Genomic DNA, 25,690 nt, shown 5'->3' on the forward strand with positions numbered 1-25,690 from the left:
TAAGTCAGGAAGAGAGCCCTCACCAGACACCAACCCTGACAGTACCCTAATTTTGGACTCCTAGCCTAAGGAACTATGAGAAAACACATTTCTGTTGTTTAAGCCACCCAGTCTATGGTATTCTGTTATTGCAGCCCAAGCATACTAACACAGCATCTCTGAAAAACCTACAGCTAACATCATTCTTATATGGTGAAATACTGAAAACACTGAATACTTTCCCTCTAATATCAGGAGCAAAAAAGGATATCTGCTTTTATCACATATATATTCAATATTGTACTGGACATCTACACTCGTAAAATAAGGCAAAAACAAGCAATAAACGATATACAGTTTGGAAAGAAAGGAAAACTTTTTTTCAGAAAAAATGTTCATACAGAAAATCCTGAGGAAACCACATAAAGCCATGAGAACTAATAAATGAGTTTACCAAGTACACAGGATAAAATCAATATCTATAAATCAATTCTATTTTATATACTAGCAACAAAAATTAGAAATTAAAAATTTTAAGACTATCACTTCATAACATCAAAATATGAAATACTTAGGGATAATATTTTTAATGTTGTAAAACATGTACCCTGTCAATTATCAAACTTCGCTGAAACAAGTTAAAGAATACTTAAATAAATAAAAATACATACCATGTTCATCAATACTGTTACAAGGTCATTGTCCCCAAATTGTTGCCTCCAAATTTATTCCACAAAATCAATATTAAAATATCAGCAGGTTTTTTTTGTAGAAGTTGGGAAGCTGCTTCTATAATTTATATTGAAATTCATGTATAACTTTACAGTCTTCCATAGCTACAGCTCCACATCTGTGGTTTAACCAACCACAGATGGTGAAGTACTACAGCACACATTTACTAAAAAAAATCCTTGTATAAGTGGACCTGGACAGTTCAAACCCATGTTGTTCAAGGGTCAACTGTACATTTTAAATCACTAATAAAAAAAAAACATGCAAAAAAAACAACACTGAGATATCAAAGTTCACCCATCTAATTAAAGAAGACCCTTGTAAGAATGTGGTGCTAGGAGAAGTATATACTTACATCTTTCTAGAGAGCATTTTGTAGTAAGTATCAAATGTTTAAATTTCCAACATTTTTAGTTTTAAAATTTATTTTATAATATAATCTGATGAATGTAGAAAGTTGTCTTTATTTTGGAATTATTTAATTGGTGAAAAACTGTAATTCTCAATGTTCAGAAATACCAGATGTTACCAACAACAATATGAAGCCATTAAAAATGAAAATGTAAAACAATAATTATTGACATAGAAAGATGTCCACTCATCCACCAGAGGGCAGACAGCAGAAACAAGAAGAGCTACAATTCTGCAGCCTGCAGAATGAAAACCACAATCACAGAAAGACAGAAAAAACGAAAAGGCAGAAGACTATATCCCAGATGAAGGAAAAAGGTAAAACACCAGAAAAACAAGTAAATTAGGTGGAGATAGGCAACATTCCAGAAAAAGAATTCAGAATAATGATAGTTAAGATGATTCAGCAACTCAAAAAAAAAAAAAAAAGGAGGCAAGGATCTAGAAGATGCAAGAAATGTTTAACAAAGACCAACAAGAATTAAAGAACAAACAAAAAGATATGAACAAACAACTGAAATAAACAATACACTAGAAGGAATCAATAGCAGAATAACTGAGGCAGAGGAACGGAGTGACCTGGAAGGCAGAATGGTGGAATTCACTGCCATGGAACCCAATAAAGAAAACACAATGAAAAAAAATGAAGACACCCTAAGAGACCTCTGGGACAACATTAAACGCAACGACATTCTCATTATAGGGGTCCCAGAAAGAGAAGAGAGAGAAAAAGAACCCGAGAAAATATTTGAACACATTAGAGTCCAAAATTTCACTAATATGAAAAAGGAAAGCACCACCCAAGTCCAGGAAGAACAGAGAGACCCAGGCAGGAAAAACCTAATGAGAAACACGCTGAGACACATACTAATCAAACTGACAAAAATTAAAGAGAAAGAAAAATTATTAAAAGCAACAAGGGAAAAATGGCAAATAACATACAAGGGAACTCCCATAAGGTTAACAGCTGATTTCTCAGCAGAAATTCTGCAAGCCAGAAGGGAGTGGCACAATATATTTAAAGTGATAAAAGGGAAGAAGCTACAAACAAGAATACTCTACCCAGCAAGGTTCTCATTCAGATTCAAGGGAGAAATAAAAAGATTTACACACAAGCAAATGTTAAGAAAATTCAGCACCACCAAAACCAGCTCTACAACAAATGTCCAAGGAACTTCTCTAATCAGGAAACACAAGAGAAGAAAAGGACCTACAAAAACAAATCCAAAACAATTAAGAAAATGGTAATAGGAACATACATATCACTAATTACCATAAATGTGAATGAAATAAATGCTCCAGCCAAAAGACACAGACTGACTGAATGGGTACAAAAACAAGACCCATATATATGATGTCTACAAGAGACCAACTTCTGACCTAGGGACACATGCAGACTGAAAGTAAGAGAATGGAAAAAGGTATTCCATGCAAATGGAAATCAAAAGAAAGCTATAGTACTTATACTCATATCTGATAAAATAGACTTTAAAATAAAGAATGTTACAAGAGACAACGAAGGACACTACATAATGATCAAGGGATCAATCCAAGAAGAAGATATAACAATTATAAATATATATGTACCCAACATAGGAGCACCTCAATACATAAGGCAAATGCTAACAGCTATAAAACAGGAAATCAACAGTAACACAATAATAGTGGGGGACATTAACACCTAATTTACACCAATGGAATGATCATACAAACAGAAAATTAATAAAGACACACAAGCTTTAAATGACACAATAGACCAGATAGATTCAATTGATATTTACAGGACATTCCATCCAAAAACAGCAGATTACACTTTCTTCTCAAGTGCGCATGGAACATTCTCTAGGATTGATCACATCTTGGGTCACAAATTAAGCCTCAGTAAATTTAAGAAAATTGAAATCATATCAAGCACCTTTTCTGACAACAACGCTATGAGATTAGAAATAAATTACAGGGGAAAAAAAGTAAAAAATACGAACACATGGAGGCTAAACAATACATTACTAAATAACCAATATATCACTGAAGAAATCAAAGAGGAAACCAAAAAATACCTACAGTCAAATGACAATGAACAGACAACAATCCAATACCTATGGGATGCATCAAAAGCAATTCTAAGAGGGAAGTTTATAGCAATACAATCCTACCTGAAGAAACAAGAAAAATCTGAAATAAACAATCTAACCTTACACCTAAAAGAACTAGAGAAAGAGGAACAAACAAAACCCAAAGTTAGTAGAAGGAAAGAAATCATAAAGATCAGATGAAAAATAAATGCAATAGAAACAAAGAAAACATTAGCAAAGATCAATAAAACTAAAAGCTGGTTCTTTGAGAAGATAAACAAAATTGATAAACCATTAGCCAGACTCATGAAGAAAAAGAGGGATAGGACTTAAGCCAATAAAATTAGAAATGAAAAAGGAGAAGTTACAATGGACACCACAGAAATACAAAGCATCATAAGAGATTACTAAAAGCAACTCTATGCCAATAAAATGGACAACCTGGAAGAAATGGACAAATTCTTAGAAAGGTATAACCTTCCAAGATTGAACCAGGAAGAAATTTAACAGACCAATCACAAGTAATGAAATTGAAACTGTGATTAAAAATTTTCCAACAGGGCTTCCCTGGTGGCGCAGTGGTTGAGAGTCAGCCTGCCGATGCAGGGGACACGGGTTCGTGCCCCAGTCCGGAAAGATCCCACATGCCGCAGAGCGGCTGGGCCCGTGAGCCATGGCCACTGAGCCTGCACATCTGGAGTGTGTGCTCTGCAACAGGAGAGGCCAAAATAGTGAAAGTCCCATGTACGGCAAAAAAAAAAAAAAAAAAATCTTCCAACAAACAGAAGTCCAAGAGCAGATTGCTGCACAGATGAATTCTATTAAACATTTAGAGAGGAGCTAACACCCATCCTTCTCAAGCTCTTCCAAAAAATTGCACAGGAGGGAATACTCCCAAACTCATTCTACAAGGCTACCATAACCCTGATACAAAAACCAGACAAAGATACTACAGAAAAAGAAAATTACAGACCAATATCACTGAGGAATATAGATGCAAAATCCTCAACAAAATACTAGCAAACAGAATCGAACAACACATTAAAAGGATCATACACCATGATCAAGTGGGATTTATCCCAGGGATGGAAGGATTCTTCAATATACACAATTCAATCAATGTGATAAACCAAATTAACAAATTGAAGAATAAAAACCATATGATCATCTCAATAGATGCAGAAAAAGCTTTGACAAAATTCAAGACACATTTATGATAAAAAAAAAAAAAACTCTCCAGAAAATGGGCATTGGGGGAACCTACCTAAACATAATAAAGGGCATATATGACAAACCTACAAAAAACATCATTCTCAATGGTGAAAAACTGAAAGCATTTCCTCTAAGATGAGGAACAAGACAAGGATGTCCACTCTCACCAACTTTATTCAACATAGTTTTGGAAGTCCTAGCCATGGCAATCAGAGAAGAAAAAGCAATAAAAGGAATACAAATTGGAAAAGAAGAAGTAAAACAGTCACTGTTTGCAGATGACATGATACTATACATAGAGAATCCTAAAGATGTCACCAGAAGACTACTAGAGCTAATCAATGAATTTGGTAAAGTTGCAGGATATGAAATGAATGCACAGAAATCTCTTGCATTCCTATACACTAACAACATAAGATCAGAAAGAGAAATTAAGGAGACAGTCCCATTCACCAATGCAACAAAAAGAATAGAATACCTAGGAATAAACCTACCTAAGAAGGTAAAAGACCTGTACTCTGAAAACTATAAGACACTGATGAATGCAATCAAAGATGACACAAACAGATGGAGAGATATACCATGTTCTTGGATTAGAAGAATCAATATTGTGAAATTGACTATATTACCCAAAGCAATCCACAGATTCATTGCAATCCCTATCAAATTACCAATGGCATTTTCTACAAAACCAGAAAAAAACTTAAAATTTGTGGGGAGACACAAAAGACCCCGAATGGCCAAAGCAATCTTGAGAAAAAGAAATGGAGCTGGAGGAATCAGACTCCCTGACTTCAGACTATAGTACAAAGCTATAGTAATCAAGACAATATGGTACTGGCACAAAAACAGCAATATATATCAATGGAACACGATAGAAAGCCCAGAGATAAACCCACACACCTATGGTCAACTAATTCATGACAAAGGTGGAAAGGATATACAATGGAGAAAGACAGTCTCTTCAATAAGTGGTGTTGGGAAAACTGGACAGCCACGTGTAAAAGAACGAAATTAGAACACTCCCTAACACCATACACAAAAATAAACTCAAAATTGATTACAGACCTAAATGTTAAGACCAGACACTATAAAACTCTTAGAGGTAAACATAAACATAGGAAGAACACTCTTTTTTTTTTTTTTTTTTTTTTTTTTTTCTTCTTTTTGCGGTATGCGGGCCTCTCACTGCTGTGGCCTCCCCCGCTGCGGAGCACAGGCTCCGGACGCGCAGGCCCAGCGGCCATGGCTCACGGGCCCAGCCGCTCCGCGGCATATGGGATCCTCCCAGACCGGGGCACGAACCCGTATCCCCTGCATCGGCAGGCGGACTCTCAACCACTGCGCCACCAGGGAGGCCCGGAAGAACACTCTTTGACATAAATCACAGCAAGATCTTTTTGGACCCACCTCCTAGAGTAATTGAAATAAAAACAAAAATAAACAAATGGGACCTAATGAAACTTCAAAGCTTTTACACAGCAAAAGAAACTATAAATAAGATGAAAAGACCATCCTCACAATGGAAGAAAATATTTGCTAACGAATCAATGGAGAAAGGATTAATCTACAAAATATATAAACAGTTCATGCAGCTCAATATCAGGAAAACAAATAACTGAATCCAAAAATGGGCAGCAGACGTAAATAGACATTTCTCCAAAGACATACAGATGGCCAAGAGGCACATGAAAAGCTGCTCAACATCACTAATTATTAGAGAAATGCAAATCAAATCTACAATGAGGTATCACCTCACACCAGTTAGAATGGGCATCATCAGAAAATCTACAAACAACAAATGCTGGAGAGGGTGTGGAGTAAAGGAAACCCTCTTTGCACTATTGGTGGGAATATAAATTGATACAGCCACTGTGGAGAACAGTATGGATGTTCCTTAAAAAACTGAAAATAGAAATACCATATGACCCAGCAATCCCACTACTGGGCATATACCAGAGAAAACCATAATTTAAAAAACACATGCACCCCAATATTCATTGCAGCACTATGTACAATAGCTAGGTCATGGAAGCAACCTAAATGTCCATCAGCAGACAAATGGATAAAGAAGTTGTGGTACATATGTACACTGGAATATACTCAGCCATAAAAAGGAATGAAATTGGGTAATTTGTAGAGATGTGGATGTACCCAGAGACAGTCATACAGAGTAAACTATGTCAGAAAGAGAAAAACAAATATCATATATTAGTGCATATATGTGGAATCCAGAAAAATGGTACAGATGAATTGGTTTGCAAGGCAGAAATAGAGACACAGATGTAGAGAACAAACGTATGGACACCAAGAGGGGAAAGTGGGTTGGGGGGGGGGATGAATTGGGAGATTGGGATTGACATATATGTACTAATATGTATAAAATAGATAACTAATAAGAACCTGCTGTATAGCACATGGAAATCCAGTTTGCTGTACAGTAGAAACTAACAAAACATTATATAACAACTATACCCCAATTAAAAAATAAAAATAATGCAGTGATATTTCTAATTTCAAAATTAAGAACTCATAAAAATAAATAAATAAAAAAGCAAGAAAGATGTCCATGGTAAGTTGCTAGATAAAATATGAGTATATCTTCTGTGAGCTCATTTTTAAAAATATGTCCTCTACTCATCTATCTCTTTTCTCTACCCACATATACACAGATGCACACACGGATCTGAAAAGTATACACTAAAAGATCAAGAAAAGTTACTTGTGATTGGTAAAATTATGGAAATGCTTCATTTTCTTTTTTTATATTTGTCTATATTTGAATTATTTATGTATAAAAATAAAATTATTTTAAAGAACTATTTATAATATAATTTCAAGTTTCAAACTGGGCAAGAGAAAGTAAATTTGGAAGTTTTCTAGAAGTTTAAAAATGAACTATAGGTGGTCATAAGAATCAATGTCTATATAAAATTCAATCAACAATTTTTTTTTTTAAGCATCAGACTAAAATTCTAGGAAAATATCCCAAGGATTTCTTTCCCAAATGAATGCTACTTAAGGACTTAGTAAACATTATCCCTTTTTTATCTTTACCTCTGGTGTTTTATGTTGCAACATTATATGCCTAGTAGAAGATAAGACAGGCTTTCATTTTCCTTTCTTTAAAAATTATTTTCTGCCAGGTATTAAGAAAATAAAGTGGAATTATTATTGGCATCTTATTTGAGAAAGAGAGATAACCTTGAGTCTTAAACCTTCTCTGGCATTTTCTTGATCTTCACTAACCATGACCGAGGTAGCATAGTCTCATCTGCAAATTACTAATAATAATCAGCTCTGAGAAATGACCTTGGATGAAGCAATGTTAAATTGGCCAGGAAATTTTTTTGAGGCATCATTGTTATTAGCTCACAATTTTTTCATTTCACTCTGCCACTGATGCTTGGCAGGTTATAATTTTTCAGTTTTGCACTTGGATGATACTCAGTGAAGTAGAGATTATGGAGATAGTAGTGCAGAATTTTTACAAAGGGATTTCACCCATTGTTCCATAATATTATGTTACAAAATGGAGCTCTATTTGGGACAAGTTATCAGCTGAGGATACATAATCAGACTTTAATATAACAGTAATGATCTACACCATATTTTAATTTTTTTTAAAGTGGTCCCTTTTGTGTACAGAGTTGATGTTATGACCAATTTATATATATCCTTGGAAATAATTTCATTAGTGGAGATGGTTTGGGTTGATTTTCCTTTTGACAACTTTGTGTCTTCATGAGATGGTTGGATGGGGTTAAAGACAATGTGTAAATGGAAAAAACTTCTTTCTCTATTGAATGAAAAACTCATTAAACTCCATAGTGTTTCACAATTTTTAAGTTTCACACATTTCATATAATCCCATAATAACCCTTTTTTCTCCTACCCCTATATTGCTCCCCACTTACTTGTCCCCACTGGTAACAACTACTTTGTTCTCTATATCTAGAAAATACTTCTTTATATAGAGATATCCAATGGCACAGATTGGAAATAGACTTGTACTACTATTCGTGAATGGACAGTCTCAGGTAGGTGGCAGCTATTTTTGTTGCATCCTTCCTCCTTCTTTATCTCCATAAGACTAGCCCCAATTCCAGTAGTATAGTGATGATCACTTACATCCATATTTTTTCAGAATCTGCTTTCAGCATGCTACTTACTACCTAGTTTATAGTAAGCACAAAATCAGTGTAAGTTGTCACTACCTTTAGTAAAGGAGGAAAGCTCATTTTAAAAATAAAAAAAATAGGACTTCCCTGGCAGCGCAGTGGTTGAGAGTCCGCCGGCTGATGCAGGGGACACGGGTTCGTGCCCCGGTCCGGGAAGGTCCCACATGCTGCAGAGAGGCTGGGCCCGTGAGCCATGGCCACTGAGCCTGAGCGTCTGGAGCCTGTGCTCCGCAATGGGAGAGGCCACAACAGTGAGAGGCCCGTATACCACAAAAAAGAAAAAAAAAAAATTATAATATAGGATACAACAAATCAAGAACAAATTTGAGTTTGGAAATATTCCCAGGAGACAGTGTTTAAATAGGTAGTTAGAATGGAGACTTAGAGACCAGTCTCCTCTAGCTTGAAAAAACTACGAATTGCCACTTGAGACACCAAGTGACTTACCTTATCTTGATTTGACCATTAGCACCCAATTGCACCTAGGGTAATATCAAGTTGGAATACCAAACTAGGGGCAACTACTTGCTAAGGAAACCATTAAGTTTTGTAACTTCCCTAAGTTTTCTAAGTATGTCATCCCCAGTGTATCATCCCCATATTATTTGAAAGGAAAATTAAATTGCTGCTCTCCCCCAGAACATCTGAATTTGGGGGCTTGGATCTAATGTGGAATAAAATATCTTGGCCCCTAGATAAAACTAAACTACATACTGTTTCACTATAGGATATTATGATTACCTCACAATACAACTTTGATACAAATGGGAATTTAATTGATTTTTTTTTTGTCCAATCACTGGCAAGATATGTAAATTGACAGAATAGCTGCATAGTAAAGAACTTCTTCTGAGTGACTACAGTACCCTAGATTTGCACAGACTAGATACTTTTGCAGCAAAAGCTAAGAAAAAGTAACATTTTGCTTTAACTGAAGTTCCAGAATAATATGCAGAAATGATATTAACCATTACATTCAGGCAAAGAGGGGCCTTCTAATCAAAACTTTTTAAAAAAGAGGATCAGCAAAAATGATATCACATAGCATCTTCTTTATTAATCTGTACCATATACAGCACATGCTAGAGTTTTAAGAAATACGATTAAGATAAAGTTATTTTAATACAAATAATAAAAGCAAAACAACAATGATAAAAACATTTTTAAATATAATATAGTACCTAAATGAATTTTTGTGTCAATATGTTTTTCTATTATAGATACTAATTAATAGCAAATAGACTGTAAGCCAACATAGTCGATATTTGTTTTTTCTATCAGCCACTGGCGTGGGGGAAAGAAAGGAAGAGGAGGAGGGGGAAGAGGAGGAGGTCAAAGAGGAGGGAATTTCTCCTTTCTTTATTTCTCTAATGCTCTGAAGACATAAAGACAATGTTCCAAAGATTAGAATCAGCACAACTCTTGTCCTACCAATCAAGTCCCATTTCAACCAAAAAGTGGAGTAGTTTGGTTTGCTCCTCTATAAAAGCTGGTAGTACAGAAAAGGAAAGTTAGCTCAGATTTGCTATGCATTAAGGTAGCAGCATTTGGTGCAGAAGCTACAGAGAAACTTACCATTAAAATTTCCTACTTTTGAGAAATACTGTCAAGGTTATTTATATTTCAAAAATTATTGATTTGGGCTTCCCTGGTGGCGCAGTGGTTGAGAATCTGCCTGCCGATGCAGGGGACACAGGTTCGTGTCCCGGTCTGGGAAGATCCCACATGCCGTGGAGCGGCTGGGCCTGTGAGCCATGGCCACTGAGCCTGCGAGTCTGGAGCCTGTACTCCGCAACAGGAGAGGCCACAACAGTGAGAGGCCCGCGTACCGAAAAAAAAATATATATTGATTTGACTCTTCCAAAGAAAATATTGAAAATTAAAAGATGGTACACAATGACTTAGCATTAACTCCTAGGAAACATGGATTGATAAATATTTTATTAGAAGTTCTATTGCAAAAATGATTCATTATATTCCAATAAAAAGGGAAATTCTTAGCCAAAACTTGTAAACCTTTTAATTCTTGCAAAATTACTAAATTTTTAAAGGAAATTAATTTGCCGTTCTTATACTATGACAATCCAATAAAATGTTTACCACTTCCAAACACTTTCATTTGTTCAAAATTGCATTATTTTTAAAATAGCATTTCTATTATAAGTGAAATAAGTACAAACCTCAGCCAGTCATTTTAGTTTTAGTCAAATTATTAAATTAACATTCAAAACAGGCATTTTGAAGGACCATAAATATCATCAGAAAAAACAGAGTTTGAACAATTATATATATATATATATTTGTGTGTGTGGGGGGGTACGTGGGCCTCTCACTGTTGTGGCCTCTCCCGTTGCGGGGCACAGGCTCTGGATGTGCAGGCTCAGTGGCCATGGCTCACGGGCCCAGCCGCTCCACGGCATGCAGGATCCTCCCAGACCGGGGCACGAACCCATGTCCCCTGCATCGGCAGGCGGACTCTCAGCCACTGTGCCACCAGGGAAGCCCCCCAATTATATATTTTAATCAGTAAGGTAAATGAACCAAATCACCAAAAATAAACACTGTCCATCCCTTAAGATAAATGTTGACTTTGATAACTTCTTTTTTTGTCTTTTGTTTTTAATCATTGACTAAGATAATAAAATATAAAATATAAGCAGGTAATTTATGGTTAGGTTTTCCTAAAAAAAAAAAAAAATATCAAGAACTACATGTAGCATCTGAAAAATCCTTATGTAAATGCAGAAATTTTGGGTACTGTTATAGTACTGAGTCATGCTACTTGGGGGTAGGAGACATTAGCCTTATGTCCTATATGTCCTCACTGCTCTACAACTTTTATCTTCAACTTTTGAAAATCTGACTGACTAAGCAGAATCAAATAGCTCCTTCCTATTTCCCTTGCTTCAGAATGGACCACCCCACCTTTCTTGCACTGTCAACATTTTCTGAACATATGAAAAATACCAATACTATTTTTTATTCACATCAAGCCTGTTATGTTTGCCTCAGAAACACACTTTAAAAAGTATAACATATCATTGAGAAGTTGGAAAAACTATTATTCTCTCCAATTAACAGGCTCCCCCACTCAAAATTGTAAAACATAATATATATACCTGCCAATAACTAATATTAGGAATAAAAATGATTGACTAATGAAAAGTATAAGAAAAAATATTTGAGATAATTTAATGACCACAAATAATATGTATCAAAAATGCTGTATCAGTTTTTAATAGGTTATCAAAATATATTTATTAAATGAATATGATGCTGTTCAAGTAGAAGTAGTTCATGTTATTAGAATACCAGGAAAAATTTTGAGCAGTTAAAAATATCTTAAGAGAATTATAAGAATGTAAATTTAACATCAATTAACACTATTTTATAACAAAAATAATAAATATTAATTTAGACCAATGCTCTTAAAGCATGGTAAACTTGAAATTTAGAGCATGTATACTTTGTAAATCAGACAATGCATTTCATTAACAGCGGCTTTCACATTGGCATTGGAAAGGGATGGAAGGGAAAACACTTAGCTTAAGCATGCATTAAAGTCTTCTACTCTGCTCCAGAGGAGAAATAAGTAACTTTCCCTTAAGCTTCTCTAATTTTCTTCTTAACCTACAAAATATAAAACTAAACAAAGAAAAAAAAAACCTGAATGTGATCACAGATATCTATCATATGAGTAATCTTTAGTTAAAAAATGTAATAACTCCTTTAAAAACAAAAAAAAAAATTAAAACTAAAGTAAAAGAAATGAAAGAATAAATAATATAGTAGAAATCAGAGAAACAGAAAATAGAATTCAATGAAATAAAAAAACTGATTATTTGAAATAATCAGAAAAAAAAATAAACTTCTAGCCAGACTGACTGAGGAAAAAAAGAGAGAAGATACAAATTACCAAAATATTGGCCCATAGAATCTAACAATATATAATGATCAAGTGAGATTTATCTCAAAATGCAAGGTTGGCTTAACATTCAAACAGTAATTAACAAAATTCACCATATTAGCAGACTAAAAAAGAAAAAAATTCAATGGATACAGAAAAATCATTTGACAAAATCCCTTATCCATTCATGATAAAAATTCTTAGCACACTAGGAATAGAAGGGAACATCCTACCCTAATATTACCAAAAACCCTCCATTTAACATCTTATTAATGGTGAAAGAATTAATGTTTTCCACCTAAGATCAGGAACAACATAAAGATTTCTGGTCTCACAATTTACATACAACATAGTTCTGAAGGTTCTTGCCAGAGTAGGTGTGTGTGTGTGTGTGTGTGTGTGTGTGTGTGTGTGTGTGTGTGTGTGTGTGTTGGGGGAAAGGGAATTTAAAATAATAACAGGCATTCAGATTGGGAAGGAAAAACTAGAACTGCCTTAGTAAAGTATAGAATATGATCACCTATATAGATAATCCAATGGAATCTACAAAGAAGTTACTAGAAATAAATGAGTTTACAAGGTTGTAAGATCCAACACTGACATACAATTCATAAAAATTAATTGTATTTCTGCATACTAGCAATGATTTCTCAAAAAATTCAAATTTAGGAAAAAAATACCATTTAAAAACGGATAAAAACACGAAATATTTAGGAGTAAATCTGACAAAACCTGCACAAGACTTGTGAAGCGAAAACAACAAAACACTGCTAAGAGCAATTAAGGAATATATATGTAAACAGAGAGACATAACTTGTTCACAGGTCAGAGGATACAATTGCATTAAGATGTCAATTCTCCCAAAATTGATACATAGATCCAACACATCCCAAACAAAATTCCAGCAGGATTTTTGTAGAAATTTGAAAACTAATTCTAAAATTCAAGCAGAAATGCAAAGGATTCAGAATAATCAAAACAACTTGTGTTGTTTCTAGGGCTGATTGAAACACTTATTATACAGTTAGTAATCAAGGAAGAATAGTGGTGGCTCAGAGACAAACAGATCAATGGAATTAAATAGGCATTCCAAAAAGAGACATAGATGGACAATTGATTTTTTTTTACAAAAGAAAGAAGACAACTGGGTGGGAAAAGGACAGTTTTTTCAACAACTGATGCTGCAACAAGTGAAAATCAATATGCAAACAAACAAAAGAAAAAGAAAGTTGATCCATGCCTTAAGTCATATGTAAGATTACTCATAATGGATCACAGATCTAAATTTTTAAAACTTAAAACTTTTAGAATAATACATAAAAGAAAACCTTTGTGAGCTTGGCGTAGACAAAGATTTCTTAGTATGATACTGAAAAAGCATAATCCATAAAAAAGGAAAATGACAAATTGGATCTCATCAAATTAAAAACTTCTACTATTCAAAAGACACTGTTAAAGAGAATGAAAAGACAGGCCACAGATTAGGAAAATGTATTTGCAAATCACGTATTTGATAAAGAATTTGTATCTAAAAAGCATAAAGAGCCCTTGAATCTCAATAATATAAAGAACTCTCAAGACTCAACAAAACCAATTAAAAATTGGGCAAAAGATTTGAAAACATCATCAAAGAATATATATGGATGGCAATAAGCAAATAAAAAGATAATCAACATCATTAGTCATTAGAGAAATGCACATTAAAACCACAAAGATATACCACTATACCCTTATTAGAATGGCTAAAATTTAAAACCTTGACCAAAGGTTAGCAAGAATGCTATGGACCTGGAAATCTCATTGCACTGCTGATTGGAACGCAAATGATACTACCACTTTGACAGTTTCTTAAAATGTTAAACGTGTACCTACCATACAACCCAGCCATTCTATTCCTAGATATCCACAGGTCCATATACAGTCTTGTATAAGAATGTTCATAACCATTTTATTTGTAAGAGTCAAAACCTGGAAAACGTCAACTGTTTCTCAATAGGGGACAAGACAAAGAAATTGTAGCATATCCATACAACGGAATGTCACTAAACTAAAAAGGAAATAAACGATTAATACAACATGATAAATCTCAAAAGTTATGCTTAAAGAAGCAAAAAAAATACATGTTATATGATCCATTTACATAAATCTATAGAAAATGAAAACTAAATATATAATGACAAAGCAGATCAATGTCTGCCTGGGAACTGGGGTCAGGGCCTGGACAGGAGGGAGGGCTTATAAAGAGGCAGGAGGAAATTTGGGGGCCTAATGGGTATGTTCATTATATTGTGGTGATGGTTTCATCAGTGTATACATGTGTCAAGACTTCACAGACTGTTAAATATAGGCACTTTATTGTATGTCAATTATATCTCAATAAAGTTGTCAAGAATAAAAAAGAAAAGAGATACGCTTCCAAAATGTTAGGATTCACTGATTTACTCCTGAAGCATTTAACACGTTTAATTTGAAAACCTTTGTTTATTTTCATTCCAAAAATACTCTTTGTCAGGTTCATCTTTCAGTTTTTGATATTAAAGACTCTAATATTGAAAAATGTTAGAATTAAATATATTGTCACATATTTAGTCAAAGTCCCCTAATTTTCAACATTATCACAAGCAATCAACAGGAAATGGAATTATTTATTCATTTAAAAAATATGTATTGAGTGTTGCAGTCTGTGCCAGGTAATAAGGAAAAAAGTTAAATAAGATCAAGTCCCCACCATAGAGGAGGTCATGGTCTAGTGGGGAAGACAGACATTTATGAAGCTAATGTTCAAAAGATGTGGCAAGTACAATAATAGAGGTATACAGAGATGTGTTCAAGGCATAACGTGACCAAGGAGGAAGCATACCGGAGTTGGGGGTAAGAAACACAGTGTAGGCTAAGGGAGGGAAAGCTTTCTAAAGGAAGACTCTTCTAAGCTAAGTGTAAAGTAAATGGTAACATTGAATTAACATGACGATTCAGTTAACAAAGAAAAATCTCTTCCTTTCAGGCCCTACTGACACAAGTTGCAGGACTGGAAAAACTTTAACATAAATATAAGATGAATATATGGGAATGATACCCCTTTAAAACTAAAGTAATGATTTTGAAAAATATTACCTGTTTGCACATTATCTATATAGTAATCCCCTCTTATCCATGAGGGATAAGTTCCAAGACCCCCAGTGGAGGCCTGAGGCCTCAGATAATACTGAACCCTATTTGTACTATGCTTTTTTTTTTTTTTTACTATACATACATAACTATGATAAATTTATAAATTAGGCACAGCAAGAGATTAACAAACATTAACTAATAATAAAATAGAACAATTATAATAATATACTATAATAAAAGTTATGTAAATATGGTCTCTCAATCTCTCTCTCAAAATATATTATTGTTGAGGAGGATATGGAGAAAAGGGAACCCTCGTACACTGCTGGTGGGAATATAAATTGGTGCAGCCACTACAGAAAACAGTATGGAGGTTCTGTTGAATTGAAAATTGAAAATAGAACTACCATATGATGCAGCAATTCCACTCCTGAGTATTTCCCCTGAAGAAAAGAAAAACACTAATTAAAAAAGATACATGCACCCTAAGGTTCACTGCAGCTTTATTTACAATAGCCAAGATATGGAAGCAACCTAAATGCCCATCAATAGATGAATGGATAAAGAAGATGTGACATATATATGTGTGTGTGTGTATATATATATATATATATATATATATATATATATATATATATCACTTAGTAGTGATACAAATGAAATATTACTCAGCCATAAAAAAGAATGAAATCTTGCCATTTGTGACCACATGGATGGACCTAAAAGGTATGTTTTCATACCGTATATTTATACTTCCATGTGGAATCTAAAAACAAAACAAATGAACAAATATAACAAAATAGAAACAGACCCAGAGATATAGAGCACAAACTAGTGGTTGCCAGAAGGGAGGTGGTTGGGGAGATGGGAGAAATAGGTAAAGGGAATTAAGAGGTATAAACTACTAGCTATAAAATAAATAAGTCACAGGGATGTAATGTACAGCATAGGGAAAATAGTAATACTGTAATAATTTTGTAGGTTCATTTATAAAAATATTGAATCACTATGTTATACACCTGAAGCTAATATACTATTATAAGTCAACTAAATTTCAATTTAAAAAAACAGACCTTATTGCACAAATTTAAAGCCTTTTCCATCTTAAGTAAGCATACTCATCACACACTGTGGCCGTAACTTTTGCAGTTTGAGGTGTGAAAGCAAAACTAGCACAAGTTTCTTTTTCCTTCTTTACAATTTTACGTACAGAATATTCATTCTTACCATAGATCTTAGCAACCTCAGCGCAACATCTTTTTTCTTGTTAAGTCAATAACTTTCACCTTTTCACTTAAAAGATGAAAAAAAGGCAAGCATTTTACAGCTTTTCTTTGGTATATCCAAATTGTCAGCATCATTACTCTTAATAATGGCACGTTGGGGCCATTATTAAGTAAAATAAGGGTTACTTAAACACAATTGCTGTGATACCAAGATAGTCAATAGGTTTGATAACCAAGATGGCTACTAAGTGACTAACAGGTGGTATATGCTGGACAAAGGGATGATTCATGTCCTTGGCAGGACAGAGGGGGATGGTATGAGATTTCATCATGCTACTCGGAAAGGTGCAAAATTTAAAACTTATGAATTGTTTATTTCTGGAATTGTCCATGATATGTTTGGACCAAGGTTGACCTTGGGCAACTGAAACTGAAAAAAGTGAAACTGGGATAAAGGAGGACCACTGTACTTTCAAATATTAAAATATTTTGGCAAAATAATTGAAAAGGAAATGTTAAGAAAAGATTAAAGATAAGATTCTAAAAGTATAGTTTTTTTGTAAATGAACTAGCTTAAATAGATAATTCACTCTTTGCATTCATGAGCAAGTAATGGAATGTGTAAATTATGGGGTAGGACAGACAGTTCATCTGGATGCTGGGTGCAATTATTTTGATCACTTAGGATGAATTAATTAATGCATTAATGAACGCATTTAGTCTAGATCTCACTGCCAATAGCCTCATGCTTAACTTCTTGTAGTATTATAGCCCTTGAGGAGTTCCACAGGGATCATGGCAGTTATGATGGTAAAGAGGAATAGTTATGGAAGTGTTCTAACATAATTTGGGTGCAGGGTTATTTAATTTTCTATTATTACAGCATCCATCAGAATAACAGAACTGTAAGTGATCTCATCAAGGTCAAGCATAGCAATAAGCTGAGATGGAAACTAGATGTTAACACTGTTTTAACTGAGGATACTTAATAGATTAATAATTCCAACCCCAAGTATTGAACAAATCTCAGCATAAATACATAGATGGACAAATAATCCTTTCCTTTAACCAATTCTACATTAGGAGAAAATTATCTGCCTTACAATTTAGGTAAAGGAAAAATAAACCCTTACAGTATATGATCATGCAAATAGCCAAGAAATGAGTCAAATGCATTATCAACATCTAACGTCAACACAGAGAGAGCCAAAGTGCTAATGGAAGTTGCATTTTCTCCTTGGCATTTTAAGTGCTTCAAGGGTGCCCAGTGTTCTCATAGACCATCAAATGAGAAAATTTCAGGGTAGTAGAGACAGTATGTGCGTGGACTGAACTGGGAAATACTGACAGATGCCTAATGAGGTTATGGAACAAATCAACATAGCTGGCCTGCTGACTGTTCATCAGCCACCCTAGAAAAGCCAGAGGTGTCCCATCTAGAGCAGCTGCTATACCAAAAGAAAGCATCACTGGAGTTCAAGAGCTCAGGCATAATACAATCAGAAAATTTTAGAGCTGGAAAGGCTGTAAGAGACCATGTAGTTCAGTGTCCACAAATCTGTAGGTCATTGTTGCACTTCAGTGATTCCATGAATTTCTTGAGATTACATGTAAAGTTACATGTATACATGCTTAAGAACCACTGATCTAGTTCAACTGTTTCATTTAACAGATGAGGAAACAGTCCCATTGAAATTGAACCACAATTCACTAGTCCTAAATTAGAGATAGCATCTCTTGAGTCCCAGCTATTTGATTTTGCTATCACACCAAGTTGTCTCCTATTATCAGTAAGTATTAAAAATCTTAACTGCAGCAGAAAAAGATAGACAGCCAGAATCCCTAATCCCTGATTCTCGAAAGATTCAATATCTTCTGTGTAATCACTCAATAAGCTCTCCATGAGCCCATTTATACTGCCATTCCTTGTCAACACGCCAAATATAACCTGTGTGATGTCTGCGTTCTGGCAGCCTTTGCAGTTGAAACAATATCTGACGTAAGTAGCTCATGAAACCAAAAGTAAGTCTTCCAGAATATGCAAGGGAGAAAATAGAAGATACAATTTTGGCTGAGAACAGATCCAGTCTTGCTTCACTTGCAAGCAGGCAGTACAGGCAGGTCAGAATCTCAGGCAGGTGTCTGGAGGCTGCACACACGGAAGGGACAGATGTTAGGGGGACGAGTGGGCCTTTCCTCCTTTGGCAGGTAAGGGCGCAGAGTGAGATACCTTGGCTTATCAAAGTAAGTGTGGCTTTATTAGTATCTGCATTGGTGAAAACAGGATATATTAGTTGGAGCAGACCAGAAACTCCAAACTCTTAATGCTACTGGAGAACATCAAGGGAATATGTCTTTTTTTTCCCCTACCTTCTCTGAATTTCTCTTATTTTTTGTTCTTATTATAAATGGAAAATATTGTCAATTGAAATTGAGAGGTAAATCAGGTCCCTGTTAAAACATCAATGGAAATACAAGAATTCCAGATTGTATCATTTATCTCCTCAGTTAATAGGCTATTAAATACTATCAACTTCAGAAAAAGGATTTGATTAAAAGGTCCCTGTTTTTTTTCTCAGATAGAAAATTCTGTGCAAAAAAAATGAAAATTTTAAAAATTAAAAAGGTTTTGAGAGACTATAAGTGTGCAAGGACAAGGCTACATAGTTACTTACACTGCCTTATATATAAATGATTCTCAACAAATGTTTGTTAAACCGAATTGAATCGGTGTATAAACCATCTAACAAATGGTCACCCTGATGGTTCCCAGAAGAGGAAGAATTGCCCCCCTTACTAATGCACTAAGGCTATTTTTTTAATTGGCTTTCGTTAAGCAACTCCATATATATTTTGATCAATCTTTCAGTTATTCCAAAATGGCTCTCAATTTACAACTAGATGCCAGGACTTTTATATGTTCAATAAATTAACAAGATTTTCTCTCAATGTTGCTGTTATTAAAAAAAAATGATATCTTTCCAGTAAGGTATTTTGGCTAATGAACAAGAATCTCTTATTAAATTAATAACACCATTAGATTCACTTTCAGATGGTTTAACAGTGGTCTTTGGGGTCTAATAACATATTGCTGACTTAGGCACGTTGCCAATAGACTGAACATGAATTTGTACAAAGTAAATCTCCATCTCAAATCTAAACAAAGTGTTTTCCCCTGCTAAACCTGCTTCTTTCTCTATATTTATTGTGATTAGGAGCATTATAATTTATCTAGTCCCCAGTCCCAAAAGTTGACTAAACTTTCCTCTCCCTCACCTAAAACATGCACTGAATAAGGATATCCAATCAAATATCTTATAAACATCTATCAAATTTATGCCTTCCTTTTTCCCATGGTCATTACCTTGTTGGAGGCCCTCATCACTTTGAGCCTGAACTCACAGGCCCTCTCTACCTTTAACTGCTCCCATTCTAGTTTTCCTGGAATATGACATCAGAATTAGTTTTCTAAAAAGTAAATCTGATCATTTCTTCCTCCTGCTTAAAACCTATCAGCATCTTCCTATTGCATCCAAGTACACACATTTTTGCCTTAAAATACAAGGCTTTTGGTAATTAAATCTTGGTGTTCTTTCCATTCTCATCTCCAGGAACCCATAGCATTTCCCACAGGCTCTTTAAACCACCTGGCTAGAGATCTTGTCAAGTTTCCTTATGTCAGCCTCATTTTTTATTCCCTTAACTTTTAGCATATACCATACCCACTCCAGGAAGTGTCCTGACACTTTTTCCATCTGGCATAGAAGCTACCCTTTCTTCAAGGTTTAATTAAGGCTGCAAAAAAAAAAAAAAAAGAAAAAAAAACCTGTCTGCCCCATGTGAAGTTAATTGTTTGCTCTCCAATCTAGCACACTTTTCCATATTTCTAGCATAGAACTTTTAAAACAATATTTTATGAAATATACATACTGAAGTCAAATATATTATCTGAACACAATGAAAGTTAATTAAAAATCAATACCAAAACGATATCTAGAATCCTGAAATACCACACTTCTAAATTTCCCATGGGTCAGTAGAGGTATAACAAGGGAAATTATAAAACATTTTATACTAAAAGATTATAATACATATTACATAAAGTATAAGAAATGGAGTGACATCTGTGAAAATCAGAGTGAAACTCCAAAAATTCTCCTCCTTAAAGCAACGAGAATTGGAAAAAATTGTTAGAATCAACTTTTTCAGAGCTCTAGAAATTAACCAAACACTTGCAACATTCTGGGGAGTTTTTATTCAAGAAAAGTAACTGATCTCAGTAAAAATAGTGATCTTTGTGGGATTTGAATTTGCCCTAGTCCCTTATCCCATTAGTTGAAAATTAATACTGTAGTTCACATTTGTGGTGAATACCAACAAACCAGCAACTGCTGCAAAAAGCAGAATGGGGCTGGAGCATCTTAAAAATCTCATTCCCAGAAAAATGGCATGATTTGACCTATTTAGTGGTTCCTAAAAGACCTACTTCAAGCTTACCTATATTTAACCTAAAGCACCTAATGGGAAAAAACTTTTTCCCAAAGGCATTTGTTGAAAATAATGACAGGCATTTTTTTTTAAACTTTACAGTTGTCTGAGGCAGTGCATAAGAGTGGGGCAAACAATTTTATACATGTAATATATATATATATTATGATTTGTTTAGGTGTTCACTTCTACCATTAGAATCTCTTCAAGGCCATACTATACACCAAGCAAATTTTTGTGCCTACAGATGTTAATAAAATGCTCAAGACATAGTAAGTATAAATGTTGGCTGAGGAAATAAGTGAATGAATGAATGAATGAAAAGATACAGAAGAACTAAGATCCCTCTTCTGTTGTATATGTAACTGGTTCGATCATGAATTTGTTTTTCTTTTTTTACATATTAGAACTTTCAGAATGTACTTGTTTCCACATCCTTAGATACAATTAAATAAAACTCACTGTTTTCTAGGGCTGCCATAACAAAAAACCACAGATTGAATGCCTTAAACAATAGAAATTTATTTCCTCACAGTTTTGGAGGCTAGAAGTCTGAGATCAAGAAAGAACGAGCAGGGTTGGTTCCTTCTGAGGGCTGTGTAGAAGAATCTTTACAAGGCATCCCTCCTTGGCTTTTGATGGCTGTCTTCTCTGTGTCTTTACACGGTCTTCCCTCTCCCTCTGTCCATGTCTATGTCCAAATTTCCTCCTTTTACAAGGATATCAATTGATTTGGTTTAGGGCCCACCCTAATGACCTCATTTTAATCTAATCACCTCTCTAAAGACCCTATCTCCAAATAAGGTCACATTCTGAGATACTGGCAGTTAGGACTTGAACATGATTTTTTGGGGAAACACAATTCAACCCATAACACATATCTTCACTCATATAAAAACAGCATGTTATGGTTACGTTTTTCAGTCTTTTCAGAATGTTTCCAAATAATAAGCCAGATTTTTCAGAATATTGTCTATTACCTTTAAAACATAAATAATCTGTGCTTCAGGGAGATCACCTTGGTGCTTTGCGATCATCTAGAAGGGTAGGATAAGGAGGGTGGGAGGGAGACGCAAGAGGGAGGGGATATGGGGATATATATACACGTATGCACATAGTTGATTCACTTTGTTATACAGCAGAAACTAACACAACATTGTAAAGCAATTATACTCCAATAAAGATGTTAAAAAAATAAAATAAAATAGAAAGGACACTGGATGCCTATCAACTAATCATAATTTATGAATCTTGTTAGGATACTAATCTAAGCAAAGAGAATCAAAATATTCATGAGACAATTGGGAAATCTGAACACTCACTGGATATTTAACGATACTAAGAAATTATTATAATTTTTTTAGGAGTGATGATGGTATTGTGCTTATGGTTTAATAAGAATTCCTTATCTTTTACAGATAGGTGCTAACTTATTTACTAATAAAATGATATGATGTCTGTCAAAAAACAAAAAATCTGTGCTTCATTTCTTCACCTGGAAAAGGAAGTGGCTGGGCTGAATCCCTCTGCAATCCCACAAGTCCAAAGACTCTGACTCTACCTGGTCTTATTTTGCCACAGGAACTGGCACTGCTGGAGGTGACCTAGAAATAACATAAGAGTACTTATTTAAATGAAGAGATTAATATAAATTCAGTCGAGTTTGGAAATGTTTGCACAGCTGAAGACCATGAACCTTCCAAGACTTCTTAGACAAATTCCATCCGTTCTCTGAGGACAAACTGCCTTTGGAATTATAAATGCACACAGATGTTTCTTTCAGCACAAAAAAATACCTACGGTAAGTATCATTCATGGCAGTGCCTTAAGCTACTCCAAAGTTATTTTCATCAAGATTGAGTATTCCAGCTGTCTTCATTTTCTCAAAAATTAGTCCTAGAAAAATAGAACTTATCACAACAGGTTACAGAATTTAAGTTATATATTAATTTATAAAAATTACCTTGGATTCTATGATACAATTCAAAGCAACTTACTAAATGGTATCCAGGTACTCTGAAATAGTAAATTTTAAAAGTATATATTTTTTAAATACTCCAAGTGACAACAGAATCAAGACAATGAAATGATCTTTACTGACACAGGAAAAACAAGAATGCATTTGGAAAAGAATTCATTTCTTTTGATAAAAGTACTTTTATAAATTTCATACAGAGTATAATGATCAAAAGTTTTGGTAAACTCTTTTTGTTGAAAGAGAATGACTCATACGAACACATCCTTTGAGAAATAATCATGGCATATTACAACACAAAACTATCGGATATGTTAGGACAATTTGAAGCAATATCAATGCTGGAAGAAAAAAAAAAAAAAAAGCCCGTACTTCAGAAGATTGTTTAGAACACAAAAGACTCCTTAGAAGGGACATCTACTTAAATTATCAGCTGAGACTAATTCTTGAAGATATCAGATATATATTAAACTGGTATTAATTTATTTAAGCATATAATAGATGTTAGAGAGTAACAAGTGAGCTGACATTGAAAATCAACTGTCTCAATATCCAATATTTGACAGTAATAATAATGACAAATTGTTTAAAGAGTACTACCAAAATGAAACTTTTAAGAAAAGTAGAGTTTGTTTGGGTTTTTTTTTTTTATAACTATGATAATGAACAGCTTGAGTCTAAGAAGGTGCTTTGAATACCTGAAGCTTCTAAGACTTACAAATTTTACTGCGACTGCTGCTGTTCTGGATAGCCAAAAGGTACTATAGAGCATGGGGCAGATGGCTATATAATCATGGCCTACAGTTACAAGATTTAGTAATTGATATAATGGTGAAAAGTGATACAGGGTTGAAAAAAGAACACCAGCAATATTAATGCACATTACAGTGATCTGAGATTCATAATGTACTTTCTGAGAGTATACTGATCACCCAAAATTGATAAAGTAATTTCTACCATTGAAGCAATATCCCATTCTACGAGTAATTTCTTACAAGATACTGAGTGTCTCAATGTTCTTATGTGGTTCATTCACTTCTTATGGCTATGTGCTCCCAGAAAATGATTTACTCATTGTTTCTGGCAACAGCTCTGGAAAATATAGGTACTATTTTATATACCTATATAATATTTTAAAAATAAATATTTCTCCTTTTCCTCCCATGATGTAAATCCCATTGCAAATTTTAATTAAGAGTAGAAGTGGTACTAAATATTTTATGTGTGAATCTAAAGTATGAAGAGATTAAATGGCCAGCTTATTTTGCTAATCATGAATTAGAAACCCACCAACTCCCACTTCACTTAATAAGACACTAAAAAAAGGCTCTCAGAGGGCTGCTCTCTGAATAGAAGGGCTCTTCCCACCTGTAGGATGAGAGCTGATATTCCCCCCTACTTAATTAGTTCATTCCACTATTTTCAATTCACCTAAGCTTTCCCTCCTTTTACTCTCCAGAGGCTTTGCAAATTATAAGACTGCTGCTTTCCTCTAAACTTGAAACCAGGAGTTCTTGACTTTCTAAAAAAATCATCCTTGAGATATAATTCACATACAATAAAATTCACCCATTTGAAATGCCCGATTCAATGTTTTTTAGTATATTCACAAAGTTGTGCAATAATCACCACAGTCAATTTTAGAACATTTTTATCCTTCCAAAAAGAAATCCCATACTTATTTTCAGTCACTCCCATTCCCTCCTCTCCCACCACTAGGAAACCAATGATCTACTTTGTCTCTATAGATTTACCAATTCTGGACCTTTCATATAAAAGGAATCACACAGTATGTGGTCTTTTGTGACTGGTTTCTTTGACTTATCACATATATATTTTCAAAGTTCAACCATGTGGTAGAATGTATCAATACTTCATTCTTTATTGCCAAATAATATTCCACTGTATAGATATACCACATTTTATTTATCCATGCATCAGCTGATGAACAATTGGGTTGTTTCCACATTTAGGCTATTATGAAAAATACTGAACATTCATGTCCGTGTCTTTGTGTGGACAGACAGGATCTCATCTCTCCTGGATATACAGCTAGCAGTGAAATTTCTGTGTCATACAGAAAGTCTATGTTTTTTGGGGTTTTTTTGTTTTTTTTTGTTTTTTTGTGGTACGCTGGCCTCTCACTGTTGTGGCCTCTCCCATTGAGGAGCACAGGCTCTGGACGCACAGGCCCAGGGGCCATGGCTCATGGGCCCAGCCGCTCCGTGGCATGTGGGATCTTCCTGGACCGGGGCATGAACTTGCATCCCCTGCATCGGCAGGTGGAATCCCAACCACTGAGCCACCAGGGAGGCCCCAGAAAGTCTATGTTTAATTTAAGAAACTGCCAAACTTTTTCAAAACAGCTGCACCAGTTTACATTCCACTCTTCAATA

At 34.5% G+C, this 25,690-nt stretch overlaps 1 protein-coding gene across 4 annotated transcripts in view; it reads right to left on the reverse strand.

The window, feature by feature from the left end:
• Positions 1-25,690, reverse strand: part of NAALADL2 (N-acetylated alpha-linked acidic dipeptidase like 2) — a 1,538,215-nt gene that overhangs the window by 1,464,505 nt on the left and 48,020 nt on the right. The window contains exon 2 of one of the 4 annotated variants that reach the window (XM_082624728.1): positions 22,815-22,923. The exons of the other annotated variants lie outside the window; for them this stretch is intronic. The gene's annotated coding sequence lies outside the window, so the exon portion shown is untranslated. The remainder of the gene's footprint in view (positions 1-22,814; positions 22,924-25,690) is intronic. 4 annotated transcript variants of the gene reach the window in all.

Source organism: Mesoplodon mirus, assembly GCF_964341445.2.
Source record: "Mesoplodon mirus genome assembly, chromosome: 6".
NCBI classification, from domain to species: Eukaryota; Metazoa; Chordata; class Mammalia; order Artiodactyla; family Ziphiidae; genus Mesoplodon; species Mesoplodon mirus.